The sequence below is a fragment of the Tympanuchus pallidicinctus genome, unplaced genomic scaffold (assembly GCF_026119805.1).
Source record: "Tympanuchus pallidicinctus isolate F22 unplaced genomic scaffold, pur_lepc_1.0 scaffold25, whole genome shotgun sequence".
Classification (NCBI taxonomy): domain Eukaryota; kingdom Metazoa; phylum Chordata; class Aves; order Galliformes; family Phasianidae; genus Tympanuchus; species Tympanuchus pallidicinctus.
In genome coordinates this window covers 5,804,167-5,809,225 of record NW_026294742.1, presented here as the reverse complement: position 1 = coordinate 5,809,225, position 5,059 = coordinate 5,804,167, and the positions used below count along the sequence as shown (strand labels likewise).

The following is a 5,059-nucleotide window of genomic DNA, read 5'->3' as shown; positions in this document are numbered from 1 at the left end:
GATCTTTGGCATTTTGTTAACAGCAGCTTGCTAGCCTGAGCTGCAGGACAGCACAAACGAGGAGTAGGAATAAAACCCAACAGTGCAGCAGTCACATACATTCCTTTGGGATATTTCTCTTCAGACTCTGTAAGAAGAGATGAGACATGAACGTGAATGAATCTCCCCTTAGTACTGGAGGTCTGCCTGGTAGCAGAGAGTTCCTGGAAAAAGAAAGCTGATCTCTCTAAGGGAAGATTTGTTTTTTCAAATGACATTTCGAGACAAGGAGGCCCGTTTGTATTTCAGCTGCAACAGCTAAGCAATAATATTAATGCTTTGAATTTGCACAGCGCTTGCCACCAGCAGCCCTAGCATGCTGACAAATATTTAAAGTGGGATTTTCCAGAGCATCTGTAGGAATTAGAAATGTAAATCACAGGATCTGTTATGCTTTAAAAGAAATCACACTCTTCATTTCCTTCTTGTGGTGCTTGTGTGCTTTTGGTGTTATCAGGGCCAGTGTTCTCAGTGCTGCTAAAAACTCATGCCTAAAATTAGGAATGAGACTTCAGCCCCCAAATAAATATAACCTCAATAAAAGTGACATGTTTGTGGTGGTTTTTTTTTTTAAGCTATTGTTGTGTCCCTGAAGAAAACACCTTTCTTTAGAAGATTATTTAAATTCTATATCTTTTCACTTAAAAGTGAACATTATCTATCAGCCACAAAGAGACATCCCTAAATCATCTCGCTTTTTTGTTTTCAGAACTTCTCAAGGACATTTCATATCCATACCTTCTCATTTGCACCAACCATCACAGCTCTAAAATTAAAACTGCTTTATCTTGCACTCGGTTTTCTCCCAGATCTGTTGTGTCCAGGACATTGAACGATTCCTTTAGAGGAGAGTGCTGGCACAAGGATATACGAGATGTGGAGCTCAGTGCCAGCTCCTAGAAAGCACTGCCCTTCCCTGGAGGGTGACCGCTGCCTCCCTTTGCACCAACAGCACTGAGGCCACCGTGGGGATTCCTCAGCTGCCACTGCAGCAGCCAGGCACAGGGCAGTGCTAATTTATCACTGACTTCAGAGGCAGCGAGCTGCTGGCTTCCCTGCGGTCCTCATTGCAATGTCTACAGGTAAAAATCTCTGCTAGAATGATGATTCACTGAGTATCTGGGGCAGTGGCTGCTCCTCTGGATCAGGACTCTGCACTGAGCCCTGCTGAGAGCCAGACCCTTGCCAGGCTTGTTTATATATTATATATAATATTATATATATGTCAGCATGCTGGAAAGGAGTCTTTGGATATATTTTCAGCTCATGTCAGAACACCACACACGTTATTCTGAACCCAGCACTTAAATTCCAAAATACTTTAAATCTGCTCTCATATTTGATATTTTTAAATAAGAAATGTTTACATATACATTGCCATGGTGACAGGAAAATAGAAATAAAGACGAGGAAAAAATTTTCCTAGTGCACTGAACTCTATTTAGAATACAATCACCGTTAATATATCCAAGCTGATCAATAGGGTCTCAACATCTGCTGACTACCATTTTGATCAATAGCAGTGTAGGTATGAAGATAAATTCCCATTACAAATTCCTTATAGATTTTAAGCTCTCTGCCTAGTTCATCAGCATCCACCATATAATTGACCTCAGAGAATGTGACTCAAACTCTTCCTCCAGCACCAGTCCTCCCCATGGTGAACCCCCATCCTCTGGCTGTTGGTATTACTGCCCAACCATGGTCCACGCCAGGTGACAATGTTTTCTTGGGGTTTGCTTCTCAGACCACTGAGGCACCCCAACCTGCTGGCTGCCTCCACTGACATCTTCCCTGAGGTCTTTCAGATCTTGGGTAGGAGTAGGCTCCAGTCCAGATAAACCATTCCAGCAAGATGGGTCCTCTTTTTTGAAGGACTGTTGATTTTCACAGTAGTTGAGCTCTCAGAACTCTAGGAACACAAACACAGGCAGAGTCATTCTGTAACATGAATGTTCTCTAACCATAAATAAATATCCTTAAGAGTTTCCCAGGCATCAGAACAAATCTTACTTTCAGGAGAGTTCTATTTTAAAGGATGAGAAAGCCAGGAAAAAAAAAAAAAAAAAAGTAAAACCAACCCTGCTGCTCTGCAATGGCAATTTTTATTGAGGTCTGAAAGCAAATTGCTTGCACTTGCAGGCAGTACTTAGTAAGGTCTGGGAAGAGGAGCAAGAACATACCACTTGTCTCCCTCGCACTGCCATTTATGACGGGGTCACAGACTACAGTTCTACTCTTGGATTTTAGCTATTGAAGTTACAGTCCCCGAGGGCTGTAAAAAGTTGCTGCTGTCATATATAAATCAGTCTTTTTCATAAAAAATGACACGGTTTGACATGGAAGGATAACATTATAAGGTAACTACCGCAGAGGTTTCACGCTTGGATATGTTCAAAAGGATGTTTCTCTTTATCCCTGACCACAAATACTCACTGATGGTTTCTTGTCAGCTGCTTGAAAGCCTTAAAGAACTGCTATCTCCTCTGGGGTCTGCTCTGTGGCCAAACTTCTCATTCACCTTTGATCATCCTCCAGGGTGTTTTTGGTGTGCTTTTTTTTTTTTCCCTCCCCTGACTGAAGAATTTCAAATGCTACAGTTTGTTCCGGTGTGTGGGGGAGAAGAAGAGGAGGTGAAGATTTTTACAGGCATGCACGTACATCTTGTACAAATACACACCCAAATCCTACCTCTGTGAGAACACAAGTTCTTCTATTTTTAAGATTTTGTAAAATTAGATGCAGAAGGAAAAGGGATTTACTGCCCCAGCTCCCTTGTCTCTCACACAGCCATTTCACTCGAGGAAAAGGAGTGATTTAAAGGTATTTCCCATGCAGGCACTCAGGGCATGCTGTGAGTTCATCTCCCTTTGGGGTGTTAGCACCCAGCCTAGGGCTGTTGGCATAGTCTCACTCCAGAGCAGCCTGTCCTATACACAGATAGATCGCTAGGTCTTTTCATTGGCTACACTTGCAAGCAGGCAGCTGCACCAAGTTTTACAGATTATGGAGCAGCTGTGCCACATTTTTTCCCGTTTGGCCCAGGTTGGGTGATTGCCTCTGGATATAAACAAGCACCTGGTACAGAAATGTGTTGGTTTTGGAGCAGGCTGGGAGCTGTAGTCTTTTGGGAGATCTGTGTCAGGGAGGAGGACAAGAGGCTGCAGTGCAACTTTTATGGCTCCTCCTGATTTGTATGTTAGAGGTTTGCATTTTGCATCCCTACATGAGTTTTTCTGTACTAAGTACATAATCTATGTCTCCACGAGTACAGAAATATAACAGACTGCTACTTCATCATAGAAAGACATGGAAGTTGAATTATCTGAGTGCCCCTGAGTGCTGGGTTTGGTGCCTGTGGGTCACAGCTGTAGGGCAGCCTCATGCAGGTGCAGGCAGGGCCAGCAGTCAGCATGGCAGGGATATCTCAGGATGGCTGTGGAGCACTCGAGTCCCTGCACCCAGCGTTTGGTTCTGATGGGGGAAAAGGATCTGTGCTAATGATGTATTTGATATGAAAGAGCACAGTGCTTCAGTGCGTAGCTTGCAATAAGAGGAAAGCTGATATGACAGCTGAGGCTTCGCAGTGGTAGAAATGGGCCTTTCAAACTCTCCGACAGGGAAAAAACAAACGTTGAAGGACAAATCCAGAGCCAGCATAACAGACTGGTGGGTTTGGGGGGACATGCTTCAAATAAGCCTCCTTTGACAGCTGCTATATTTGTCTCGCACTGCCTGTTCTCCACACAGCATCCCCTCCCCCAGGAGCCCCTGGGCTGTAGGTAGAATGGGATTTAACCAATTCCTGAGAGTGCAGCCAAACCCATGGCAGGCAGCACAACAAGAGTGAGCACTGGGCTGCAGGTGGGAGAGAAGTACCTTGGTATAGCCTGGGCTGGCTGTGCTGTGAGGAAGGGCTGCGGGATGCTTGGGGTGCTTTGGTTAAGGAGCAGGGCTAACATGCACAGAAGGCATTCACAAATGGCAGCAAAGTTGGGGTTTTTTTTGTTTTTTTTTTGCTCACTGACAAAAATAGATGGATTGAATGCAGGGATCACAGAAAGGGGAAGCTGGGTTTAGAGTCTGAGCGGGGTGTGTCAGCACACTGTTATCTCTGGTTATACATAGCAAGGAGAGGAAGAAATGGGATACATGGGGAAAGACATGGAACACGTGGATGTACCCATGGTTACTCAGCAGCCTAACAGCACAGCTTGGCATTCTGTGCCATGCACTCTCCTCCACCATTGTTCCCAAAACAGCACTGGGTACGTCGTGGTGCTCTGCATTAACAATCAGCCCAGACATTAACTGCTGCAGTTCTGCCTGGTGCTCTCCATTCTCTATTTATTTTTTAATTATTATTTTTTTAATGATGATGCTTCTTTCTTCACTTTATCCCGCCGAGCCCTCGGGGACATTGTTAGTGCTCAGTGTCACTTGACCTTCTCTGTCTCAGTGACCTGCCACATCTCAACACTCTCCTTCACACACTGGCCAATTTTATCCATTTAAATGCTTCCTTAGATACATCAAAAGAAGTTGTATAAATACGTTCTTTTTTTTTTCTTTTCCCACCAAGCTTTGTGTTTCTTCTTCATTTATTTTCTCTCCTACTAATTGTGTATCTGCTTTCATTGGCCAGACCTTCAGTATCAGGTTACTGATACTGCAGACGCATCCTTTTTAAACTGAACTATGAACTAAACTATTTCTTAATTTATCTTTTATGTGCTACAATTAAATACACTATCATTCCAGCTTGTAAACATACCAACATATTCCATGAATGCTTTGCCCTTTTTGAGTTATAGAAAGTTTAATTTCCATAAAACCACACAAAGAAACTGTGTCATTTTCTACAGTCTCACAAAATTGAAGGGGCAGAAAGACTGCCAGGATGACTGCTGAACAAATGGCTGCACAAATAAAACAGCTCAAGCATACAACGCACTCAACTTTCATTTTCTCCTGATACGTGTTAGGTGGATCTCCATTTACATTTTTTAGTATCTGGGCA

At 43.5% G+C, this 5,059-nt stretch overlaps 1 long non-coding RNA gene across 1 annotated transcript; it reads right to left on the bottom strand.

The window, feature by feature from the left end:
• Positions 1 to 1,092: 1,092 nt before the first annotated feature.
• On the bottom strand, positions 1,093 to 2,937 carry LOC128084130 (uncharacterized). Its single transcript, XR_008208349.1, has 3 exons — positions 2,731 to 2,937; positions 2,476 to 2,633; positions 1,093 to 1,951 (listed from the first exon to the last, which is right to left on the bottom strand). It is a non-coding gene; the product is annotated as an uncharacterized LOC128084130 (long non-coding RNA).
• Between the last annotated feature and the right edge of the window lie 2,122 nt (positions 2,938 to 5,059).